This window comes from Anarrhichthys ocellatus, unplaced genomic scaffold (assembly GCF_004355925.1).
Source record: "Anarrhichthys ocellatus isolate YVR2014 unplaced genomic scaffold, GSC_Weel_1.0 scaffold65, whole genome shotgun sequence".
NCBI classification, from domain to species: domain Eukaryota; kingdom Metazoa; phylum Chordata; class Actinopteri; order Perciformes; family Anarhichadidae; genus Anarrhichthys; species Anarrhichthys ocellatus.
In genome coordinates, this window is record NW_022280095.1 from 1405351 (window position 1) to 1418265 (window position 12915).

Sequence of the window (12915 nt, forward strand, 5' to 3'; positions counted from 1 at the left end):
ACATACCACGAAATACAAAACACTGCCTCCCCTCACATTTGTGAAGAACTACAGGGGGGATTTTTGACAGGAGGCAAGTTTTGCCTTTCGCCCCCCTCTTAACGCTGAACCTCAGTCCGCCTCTTTCTCTCGCTCCTCTTGGCCCCTGCTGCGTGAGTCGTCCAGGTTGTAAAGGATATGGGTTGTGGTTTTACATAGTTCAGATGAACTGAATTCCTGGCAGCGTGGCATGTCACTCGGAGGAACAGTAAGATGTCAAGGCCAGCGAGCCATGAATGAAGGAGGGAGAAAGAGTGGGGGGGAAAGCCCATGAGATTGTGTGTTGGAATAAGATGGATGAGGTGAGAATTCAGTTACAGTATAGAAGCCAGCCAGAATGAAAAAGTTTAGTTTTTTTTCTACTGTTTTGACATCAAGAATTTTCAGCTTACTATGAATTATTTTCCACATCTGCAGGTAGTGAACGTCTAAATGATCAGCTTTGTTTCAACATCAGGCAATTCCAGCGTTTTGTTCAACTGCAACTGAGATGTATTGTGTTCCTAAAAGGCATGACTATAGTTTAAATTGTGAGACATTTTGAATAATACTTTCTTGCCGAGTGTTATATGAGAGGATCGATACCACGCTCATATCTGTTCATTAGATATATTACCTTAGCTTAGCATAGATACTGGAAACAGGGAGAAATAGCTAGCCTGGCTCTGTCTGAAGGTAATAACTCCGCCTCGAAGCACTATAGTTAACATGTTATATCTCTTTTGTTTACTTCGTACAAAAAACAAGTAAAAAATAGTCGTTTTACATCTTTGTACATGATCACATTCGGTGTACAAGTTAAACATCCCAAGGTTAAAGGCTAATGTTAAAGTGTTTTCAAATGGCAATATAGTACAAATTTGATAGAAGTTGAGTATAAGTTTTAAAAGAACAAATCGTATAGCTTCTGGTGTAGTTAAAAGTAATAAAGTCATATCTAACTCAAATATTCAATCACAACAACCTTACTTTTTTTTTTGTTTGGGGTATATCTAAATAATTGCTCCAGGTCGTCCCTATGCTAACAAGCATACTATTCTACTCAACCACTGAACTACTCACCTTTCAAAATGGTTGAGGTGCAGGGAACAGCCATAACCAAGGTTGCCATCACTCAATTTCTGGCCCTTCGTAGGGAAAAAAGATCGAGGGCGGAGGAGGACAACGTAATCCTCGGGGCAGCAGACTCGGATTTGTGAAAAATACATATCATGGGTTTGATGCTTGAACTAGATCCAAGTCGACCAACCTCGTGAATGGTATAGTGCGTGAAAAGAGTTGAATTCATAGCAGCAGAACAACGTTATTCCTGTGCTCTTGTTTCCCACTGAATAATGGGCATACATGGGAGACTGGTCACAAAAGAATAGCTTGTGCCATTAATCACTGGCTAAAAATAAAACTCACACAAGCACAACTATAAGTGATGGAGAAGGTGACCAAAACAGAGTGAGTCGAAAACAGCTTAATCATTCCCAACGTGTGTGTGTGTGTGCATGTGACTATACGAAGCACATACAGCAACTGTTGTTCAAAGAGAGATTCACTCATGGCTCAACCTGCATGTGTTTGGAAAACCCAACGCACCACTGATTGTACTGTATTTAAAACTAGCTATAAATACATATCTTTTTACAGTCTGCTTAAAACTAAAGTCAGGCTATGAGACACTCACACACTCTTCCCTCTCAGGCCTGTCGGCGTCTCACGTGGAGGATGCAGACGGAGGACATATCATAGATACTTGTTTTCTGTTCTCTCTGAGTTGAGATCACGCAGTCGCACACTTTGCGCAGCTTGGTGCCAAAGTGCATTGTGCATTCACGCAAAGATAAATACAATGGTTGGTTATTTGCCTGACTTTGCTTCTCGGGGTCACATTACAGATGTGCGTGTTGCAAACATCATTCTTGTCATCTGAAGGGGGAAAAAAACAAAATGTCTCAGTATTGTAAGCTGTTACTGTAAGTTATTGTGTACCAGTCCGACAACACTGTCAACTGACCTCTCATGAACCTCACACGCATTGTTTAGCTGCAGCGTCGAGCCAGACATCTTATTGTTGTTGCTTTTGGGGTTTCTCTCACGCTCACCCTGTCACCGTGGAGGGTCTTTTCAATGTCACTCAGCTGACCTCACACAGCGAACTTTATGTTATGAAGCATCATGCTCCCTACACATCTTTGTACAAATGACAGGGAATTCAAATCTGTATACGAGTTCATATTCTTGTAAGCGCAGGCAGGATTTGTGTGTATGTTCTGTATCTGTGGTTCGAAACCTCTTGTTGAAGGCACAGAAACACAGGTTGAAGGAAACTGGAATGGGCTCAGAAACAGCGAGCAGAGCGAACACGAGTCCAAGACTTCAAGTGGAAACTATTCCAGACTAAAGTCCCATCTGCTTTCACTTTAGAGTCAGAGTCCTAAACTAAATAAAGATCCCTCCTGAACCCTTTTATTGCCATTTTCATTCCTTCTTTCTATCCATCCTTCTCTCTCGTAGACTTTTCTCAGTATCTCCTATTCCTAGCAGCACAGATTCTCTTTGTTACTTTGAGGGAGCTTCAGAGAGTTGAATGTGAGCAGGCTATACTGTATTATACCGCTCTCTCTCTCCCTCTGGTTGCAAATAAAAGTGTCCCGTGGTGTTAAAATGAGTTAAAAGGTCCCCAGTAAAGGCCAGATCTGATCCCTCTCATATGCAACTCTCTTTTATTGATGTGTACCTTACCTTCATGGCTTCTTGTTATTGGTGCATATCTGCTGACCGGTGTCTCTTCCTCCTGCTAAAGTTTTTAACATACTATTTTTTTGTTTATGATGTTTGAGTCACAGGGAAAAAAGAAAACATGTTCTTTGGAACAAACGCATGATTAAGCATCCCCGCCAATGAAGTGCTTTGAAGACCATTGGATCAAGAAAAGTTCTCGTCACTGTTTTCTGAGGCTGCATCACATAAATGCGTGTCTCTGAGGCCACGACGACATATATCAAAGACATCTTTTTAACTTTGTGCACTTCCCAGCAGCGCAAACAACCGCAGACTAACATTAAATATTCCAATCATTACACGAAAACAATTGTTGAGAGCAGTCTGCGCTCACAGGGCGCTATCATAACGAATAGCTGCCACACTAAACCAAGACAATCCGACCGAATCCACACCGCAAGTTTATGTCCCGTTAAAAGCTCGCATGGGATAAAAAGCACTGTAGCTCTGGTGCTGCTGGAGGTAGACCGAGAGATGTTTGAATCCATGTTTAAGTGTCTGTGTTTTCAGCGTCAACCAAGGGAGCTCCTACACAGTGAATTACATCCATCTGCTATTGTCATTCCAGCATGCTGCCTCCCCACGCCTCTCCCTGCACGATACGGTTTTGGATTGTCACACTCTGCAGCCAATGCAATCACTGGGCTAACCCCCAGGCATGCGCTGCAGCCCGTAGCCAACAGAGGCCATGTTTTTGTTTGTCAAAACAAACACTGTCCATTTTTGATGTTAGGTTTGTTTGGGTTTCAAATAACAGACACCAACGGAGGGATTGGAGTTGTTGGGCACTGAACAAAGACTTCTCCATCCATACAAATAATTCAAAAAAACGAACGAAATGCTCCTTGAGTCCACACGGATCTGAAGAGGCATGAACAAAGAGATTATGATGCATTTGTGGCTGACCGCATATCCCAAAGAGACATTTACTGTATATTTATGGGGAGGTAATTCTGTTGGCTGATGTGCAGTCTAACTGGCTGTCTCGGGCTGAGTACTTTAGGTCAGTGGAGGGCAGACTGAGCTCAGAGAGCTTCTGCCTTCTGGCTGCGTCACATGTGACCTCATGGTGCTGGAGACATCGACAGGCCTCCCATCTAATTCTTCCCATGGGACTCTAAGCAGCCACACAGGGTGCATGAATAAGTCATGGAGCATAGACGTCTTTTTATCTGAGGGGGATGCTTCTCTTTCTGACTGCGATCCCTTTTATTTCTCTGCTTCTTGCTTATTTGAAATTCAGAAAAAGAGCCACTCTTCATTAAAGCAAAATCAGCATAATGGTTCAGCACCAGGTTTCTTTTAAGATATGCACACTTGCCTTTCTCCTTCCCTCTCCTCGATTCGTCCTTTGGGTCCTCTTGTGGTGAAGAGGACAATTTATTCATCTATTGATTTACTTTACTGTGAGGGAGGAGGATTTATCTGTGGACTAAGTCTGTGTCTCGGTTGGTTACAGTGAGTGTTGTACGAATCACATCAAATAGATAACTTAGTTCCCTCGTAGAGTGAAGTGACAATTTGTATTTCATATTTGTATCTAAGTTTTATATAAAGGAACAGTGTCTAGCAGTTAGGGGAATCTACTGGCAGAAATGGAATATAATATTAATAAGTATGTCTTCTATAGTCTATAATCTCCTGAAAATAAGAATCATTGCATTTTCGTTACCGTAGAATGAGACATTTATACGGAGCAGGTCCTCTTCATGGAACCGGCAGCCGTGTTTCTACAGTAGCCCAGAACGGATTACAGAGTAAAAGCTAAAGTCCACATATCAAGTTTAAAGGTGAAATGGATACACATAGTGTCTAAAACATACAGACAAAAAGTCATCAAGAAAATGGTGAATCAATATTTAAAAGAGAGAAGAAGAAAAGGAGAGAGATATGCCTTCGTTTCTTGATCCATTTGATTATTGAGGCGCTGTCATATTGAATTGAGAATTGTTTTTCAGTGTTTTTTTTAAATTTAGTTCTTCTATCCCCCAGGGAAGAAGACCTGCATAATGTGGGTATAGAGGTCAACGGTCAAAATACAAAGTGCTTAAGAGAGGCTAGAAAGGGCACAAGGATGATTGACTGTGGGAGAAAAGAAAACTAGGATGGTAACTGGATGCCCCTTGGAACTAATTTAGGTATAAAATGTGCAGAAAATCAGAAAGAGCATTTAACCACCTTCAAGTTCAGAATGCAGCATGACTAAAGAAAAGAAATACTGCCTCAGTGAGTTCCTTTGTTTGTATGTCACATACCAGAAATGACCCCACACACCTGACTTTTCCTGTCACGTGTGCAGCAAAATCATATATTTACTTTTTTTTATCCAACTAAGCAAACAAACCAAATCAGGATATAATGAGTGACAATGATGAGTTTGTTCGATTAGTGATGTCTTTGACGTCTGAAGCCATTTCATCAAACACTAAACAGATGCACATTACCATTGGAAAGAAGAAAGAAAACCCTGTATAGCCTCTTCACTATAACCGTATCTTAAGTATTAGTAAATTAGATGTTCTATCATATCAGCTGATAAAATGTGTCCGCATTTTTTTTCAAATAATGCCGTCTTGCTTTTATTTATATGAATATTTGCTGGCTTGGTGTTATTCAACAGATAAAATTCTGCGTATAACAACAAGCAGCAAAACGTAATTTCAGGGGAAAGAAATCTAGAGCAAGCAAGAAAATATGAGCTTGGCAGGGAGAGACAAGATTGGAATATTTAATCATGGAGACAGGAGGTAGTAAATCAGGGTTATAGTAAAACGTGGAGTTTGCGTCTGGTGTTTGGTTGGTTTGAGTGTGTGTGTGTGTGTGTGTGTGTTTGTGTTTGAACACAAATGTAAGCTGGTCACAAATCTGCCCATCCTGACATGCATTTATGGCAAAAAGAGGACTCCTCAAGCAACATGTGCATGTATTTTGAGTGTAAATGTTTTGCCAAGTGTGACTCAAAAACACAATCTGTTTTTCATATTTATGACATTTGGCCAGCTGAGAAAGGAAAACTTGCGCTGGCTGGTATTTATGCCACAAATGTTGTCTCTGTCACTAACAAATACGTCACTTTGTGTGCGTGTGCGTATGTGTCTCCCATGATGCATTCATCAAACTCCAAAAGACGATACGAAATAACAGGAATAGATGGAAGTTCCCAAAGTTTATGAAAGAGTTCATAAAGGGGTTTTGAAAAAAGGACATTGAAGTTTACTTTGTGCTTCTTGGTTATAATTCAGGATAAGAAAAACCGTCTTTGCTGCATGATCTCAACGCTGGCAGTCTACTAGCTGAGCGTCAAGCAGTCAAAGGTATTAAACTGGTTCTTAAGCTTCCACAGATGGATATACAATGGGAAGGCCCTTCTCTGCTTTACCCCAGATACACTGTACATAATCTTAGATGAGGTAAATGTGAATGGGGTGCACAATAAACATTTCTTAACTGTAAAGGACAGATGTCTCCGTAGCATCAGCAGCCATTGCAGGGGTAAGATGAGCAGCTTTCACAGTAATCCACAATGAAAGGCTCTGAGGCGCCATGATGAGCAGTGCTATAAGCTGCACTCGCCCAGAATAAAGTTGAGGCTGTTTTCTTGAACTTATTTTTCTTTAGGAGGATAAGGATTTGTGAGAGAATGTGGGGATCACTCTGGTTTTATGGCTAGTTTTGATTGGTTTAGAACAGTTGATCCAGTCATGCCATCTTCGTAGGGTCTCAGAGGATGGAGAGGAAGGAAGCAAAGATCATACACTTACTTATTACAAGATCTCACCAGAAAAGTGTACCACAATGTGTACAACCATAATTCAGGGCAGAGGGAAACCTTCTTAAAAACAAAAAAAAAGTTCATCATGAGTTCAATAAGAATTCAACACAGGTTTGACCAGCTGTGCATGACTATGACCCTGGGCTGCAGTCAAGTGACACACACACGGGGAGAAAGGACCGCTTCAAGAATAAGTAAAAGAAAATCAATGAATACAAGGTGGTTTTGTTTTAATAATATAATAATAATAATAATTAAAAACGTCTGCCAATGGAACAAGCAAAAATGTGCTTGATGATATTGCTTGGAATAAGATAGAGATATTTAGGTCCCTATATCACACTGAAATGTTACTTGTGATCGTGTCTAGGTGTTATGAGAAATTTTGACTTGTAATTAGACAAATATACTTGGTAAGATTTTGCATTTGTTGCAGTAGGGCAGTTGCGCAATCATCACAGCAGCTACAAAACAAATCACTTGGAGGAACTGGAGTCTGGTGTCTTTTGTTCTCATCCAACTCAAGTTCACAGGTTTTCATACACTATCTCAACACCCTGAGATTTAGTCCAGCCAGCAGAACTGAGAGCAAAATTACACCGTGACCATATAAGGACAATATGTCTCCTGATCTGCAATCTGAAATGCAGCTGTGTTTGTGTGTGTGCGTGCGAGTGTGTGCGTGTGTCTGTGTGTGTGTGTGTGTGTGTGTGTGTGTGTGTGTGTGTGTGTGTGTGCTCAACCCTTTTAGAAAGTGAGGACATTTTCACTTCTTCAAAAGACATTCGTCTGGTTAAGACAAGGCATGAGGGTAAAGGTTAGAAATAGGATTATTTTCCGGTTTCAGGTTCGGTGTTGGGGTTAAGCATTGTGATTGTTAATGTCATGGTCAACATTATGGTTTGGGGCTATAGGGAACATGTCAGTGAGTGTCCTTACATGTGCTTGTGTGAGTGTATTTCACGATGTGTTTGTTGTGTTTATTTTCTATCTCAACAGATAGTAAATGTGTGTGATAAAGAGTAAGAGAGCAAGTGGGATTGTGTACATATACACAAGCATATACAGTATATGTAATATATGACTTTTATTTCTATTTTTCCTGTCTTGCTATTTACAATATCGTGTCACTATCCCAAAGACAACATTGGGTTAAATCCCCAGTCTCTGCCTGAGTTCCCAAAAAGGAATCAATGAAAACTCTCAGAGTAATGTAGTTTCCCCATTTTACAACATGTCAGAATCGTGCTGTAATGTTCCAAGAATGCAACAATTTCTCATCCACTAGAAGCTTTTCTGGATCCTCATGTGCACAGCGTTTCTTAAAGGGGCCCGGGGATAAAACATGGAATGGGTTTGGATGGAACACAAGAATGAGAAGAGGGAATATCAAGAAAGTGTATAATCTGCAAGTGGGAGAGAAAGCAGGTGGTTGAGTGCTCGCATCTGACCTGTAAAACTCGCTTTCAGGATAACGGCAGCCTGCTGTGCCAAATCTGACTCACTTTTGATTCAGGGTCACAAATGTGCTCAAGCCTGAAACGTATTTGGGACTGACAAGTAGACAGAGGCAGACACAGTGACATAGATACAGAGGCCAACATTTTGGAGGTAGGGGACTGTGGGATGAGTCTGCCCTCTTCGCCTCTTCATTCAACAGATTTGACAAGTAAGTTCATTTTGATGAGCAGTCTTATCCACAGCAGAGAGGCTTAGGGAGTGGTCATCATAATTAAATCCTTATGACCTCTCTATAAATTAATTATCTTGGGGAGTTTACTTCCATGTGAGCTTGTGTGTCTTCCATAGTCTGTCCCCCATCACAGGTAACCAATCATTCCAATGCTGCTGCACAAAGTCCTGTATATTTGTAGTTTTTGGCCAGTTAAGTGATAGTGATTGATTTTTCTTCTTTTAGGTCTGTTGTTTCTGTGGACTGAATGATTTTAAAACCATTAACACAGCATCCTGTGTCTGCAGATAGATGCCAGTTTCTCTTTTGCAATCACTTCAGCAGCAGCTATAAGGCTGAGGCCAACAACTGGCTTTTACTTTATGTATTATCATCATCATCTACATCGCAAATTAATGTAAGGGGAGGAAGAGCAGCAGCACAGGAAGGGAGATAAGGACAGTAAGGAAGAGCGGAAGAAATGATTTGTTTTTTTTGCACTGGGGGGAGATGGTCTTGTCATTTTAAAGGGTTTCGACGGGATGTTTGCTCACCCTCTTAATGGCTTAAAGGGACTGAAAGCATCTATCTTTCTCTCCGCGCATTTCGGATGGGGGGGGGGGGGGTCCAAGAAGAATGGACCCATTCTGCCCTGTGACTGATTATTGCACAAGCTCCAACAGATATGCCCCAGCAGCACACATGGAGAAATACCATTATTAAAGTAAATATCACAATGGAATTTCCATTACACTGACACGATTTGGGGATGGAGTGCATATTACTAAAATCCCATGAAACCAATTTACATTTTAATGCACTCATCAGAACTTCAGGAGAATGGGATTTTGTGTTTTCATAACTTAACAAGACAAAGTTCATTCCTCGAGCTGAAGAATTACTTGTTGCATGTAAGCAGACTGTGGATGTATTGTCATTACAGGGTTTAATCCAGCTACTTTACATCAATCTCTTGTGACTTTGTGCATATGTGCATGATATAAACGGCACGTATTTACAGTATAATTACATTCCTGTAAGACTAATTTGTCTCTAGAGCAAGATATAGTCCAAAGACAAGTCATTGTGGATGTATTGTGAAAGAAAGAATGAAATAAATGCTGTATAGCCAATGGAAGTCTATGCAAAGCATACTGTAGATAGAAATAGATAATAAAAATAAAAATAGATGTCGAGAGAAGGTGCATGCATCGACACACTCGCACAAATGCACACAAATCACCCTTTAAATCATTTAAGCTAGCTGCCACTGAGCGTGACCAGTGACAGCAGCCTGTCTGCCAGGCCGCCGTCATGTGGAGCCTGGCACTGGGGTTGACAGCCCGGGCCTGAAACACGAGGACCACATGGATCTGGAAATCTCTTGGGGGGCTGGGTAGGATCCTTCTGCACCTCTGTGTCCCACACATCTGGCCTGCTTGCAGTGTTGTTACGGCTGGAGGTACACAGGGGTGATAGAGGCGCATTCTGGGGCAAGAGATGAGGTCGTACACAGTACAGACCCGTGCAGCTGTTCTGTGGTTTATTGCTTTTTTTCCATGTGCAGATTTTTTAAAGACCTAATAAATACGGGAAGATTAATCTGGCATATAATAAGTGCTTCATTTATCTGTCTGAAGGAAATAAGGATCCTTGTCATTATTAATGTGTGTATGTATCCGTGCAGTTGTATTCTTGCTTGCTAATAGTTGCCTGTGATCACACCGGGCCTGTCAGTGGCCTGCTTGACATGAATTTGGACATTATGCTTGAAGACAAATGCTCCAGAAAGGCTCATATTGTGCAGTTGCTTGGTAAACAGACACATTCTTGGCATCTTGGGCATTACTTACTGCAACTTTGGATTTGACATTAAATGTGGCAACAGTGCACAAATGAGTAAATATTTTGGCAGTGTTTGCAGGAGTAAAGGTTGACTTTAAGATTTAGTTGCCACTCTTTGCTCTTGCCAAATAATTTCCTACAGATGTAATTGTTATCTTTGTGATATAGCATCAGAGCTACTCCTACTGTTGTTGAGGTCATGTATTTATATGTCTTTAGTGATGGGATGCCTTCAAGACTGAAAAACATTTAAAATGTCTCTTATACCGCAAGTACAAAAGTCCCAATCTTTACCGTTGTTCATCTGTCCTATTTCTGTCTTCTTTTCTCTTTTTTTCCTAACAAGCATCTTCCAGCTGACCAACGTAATGGAAAGCTCGAGGCCAAACCACACTGGACTCAACGCACATTGCAGTCACTGATGGGTCTCATGAATCTGAATGATGTAAATGTCACCAAGCAGCTCAGACAGAGACCACAGACAAAACCAAGAGGGACAGTGTCTGAGTGTGTGCCTGTAAAGTAATTGTATTTGAACAGAGCTGGTCGGTTCTGTGTTCAGAAGTGTATAACTCATAGAAATGTTGAGCCATGCAGCCGCACTCATTCCACCCTTATACGTACAATGTCTCAACTCATTAATTCCCTGGAATTTATTATGGTAGGTTTATCATTTTCTGTCACCAATGGGAGAAGCAAAAGTGATGCTAAAGTTTCATAGCAGTTTAAGAGAGGACAACATGACTGAAACACATTTCCAAGACAAAGACCAGCATGGAATGTCTGAGAAAAAAAAGGTGTTTCCTCTTTCATTGTTAGTGGTGGACTGCCTCATAAACCCAGTGAACACTTGGTGTTTCTGTGGCGGCTCGTTTGATTACGGTCCATTTCCCCTCTCCCACAGCCCCACCAGGTGGCTGCCCGGCTCTCCTCTGTGAAGCAAACCCACCGTGATGCCGCAGTGGTCGAACCTCCTGAAGGCCCTGAGGTTAGATCAGGGGCTTTCGGGCTCACTGGAAAAATTATGGGTTCGTCAGAACAATTTCAAAGAACAGAAAAAGATCAAAGAGGTGCCTTTAAAGTCCTGCATTTGAAAAGAGGATTCCTCAGAATACACAATGTGTTGGAGGTCCTCTAAACTCCTAAACATTGCATCGACATATTGGTTTGAAAGGGATTTTTTTTTTATGGTCCTGGTCAACTGCCTTTGCTGATCATGCCATGTTTTTTTTAACTCTGCACATGAATTCAATGTAGACATTTACGAAAATGTATGCATATATGTTTTTTTTTTTTTCAAAAGACACATTTTGTGTTTGCGCCTGGCTTCTGTAACAATGAATCCCAAATGGATTTTCATATTGAATTGGATGATTTATTGTTACTTTTGCAAGACCATAGTCACTGCTTATCGGTTTAGCAATACTTCTAAAATACATTCAACAGTTTTACGCTTTTTCCTTTTTTATTCTCATTGGAGATGATTCCAGCATGAGCTCACTTCTCTTTAAAACCTTGAGAAGTCAAATCACCTGAAGAGTCCCGTAAGATGTCACCTTCAGAAAAACAAAAGCTTAGAAAAACCTTGACTCTTATTAACTACTGATTAACTACAGCTGAAGTAAATGTTTATGAGATAGCTCTTATTTATTTTCCTTTCATATGCATTTTTTTTCTCCTTTCATGATTAGGCCTATGGATCCCCTGTTTCCTGGTGGGATTAGTGCAGTTACTTTGATGTGCGCTGTGTCCTGCTTAATGTGTGTAGGCAGGCTTCATACGCCTGTGCGTGTGGCAGGGTTGAGGTGAAAGGGTACGTGCAAGCCCCCTTTTTACTCTGGCAGTGTTTAGATGTAGTGCGTGACCTACCGTGCACCATAAAAAAGCAGATTCAGGAACAAATACAGCTGTAAAACAGCAGTCTTGGCAACTAAGGCAAACACTTCTCTGATCACAGTTCGTTCATTTGGCCACATCTGCGTCTTTGTGTGTGTGTGTGTCCCGTTATGCGAATTTATGTAGTTCATTTGTACATTAACAAGTTACGGTGTGTTCTGCCAAGTACAGGTAGCTGATTTTAAAACCAAAACAAACTCAGGAAGCATTAATAACATCTCTGGCACATGGGTACATTGAGTGTTTCCAACTTTGCAAAAGCCTCCATAAGAATGACCAATTCTTCATTGGAGAGACAAACTAAAGCGATATCATGTTCAACATGCATCAGTATTAATACCATTAATGTTTGAGTTATCAATGTTGGTAAGAAACTTTGTTATCAGACTGTCAGTTGAGGTTTAAAAGTAAAACACAACTTTGGGATAAAGCCTAAGTGTTCAGGTTAATGTTGTATTATGTGAATTTTTAGAATTACTCTAAAATGATATCTAAAATTTGGCCATATAAATATGTATAGCGTGAAAGTTTATTCTTTACCGTGGAAACATAGTTTAACAAAAAACTTACCTTCAGGTCCACTAATCACCGTTATTAGAGCTTTCAACTCAATATCATGGAATTCCTCAGCTCAGTTGTCATATTTAGGACATTTGACGACAACTGAGTTATTGCTTCTGTGACTGCTGAGGAGACTGCTGAGGCTGTGTGATGCGGTTGAAAGCTCCAGAAAAGCTAGAAGATGGGCCTTGAGTTAAGATTTTTTTTGTCAAACATGTAAATACGGTGAAACCATATTTAACCATACACATAACCAGGATTAAAAATACAGAAATCTGCAAAGTGTGGAAAGTTAGTCTGCTGAAAATGTGTTTCTAACTGTGACTGAATAACATTTCAGCCACCTATCAATGGAAGC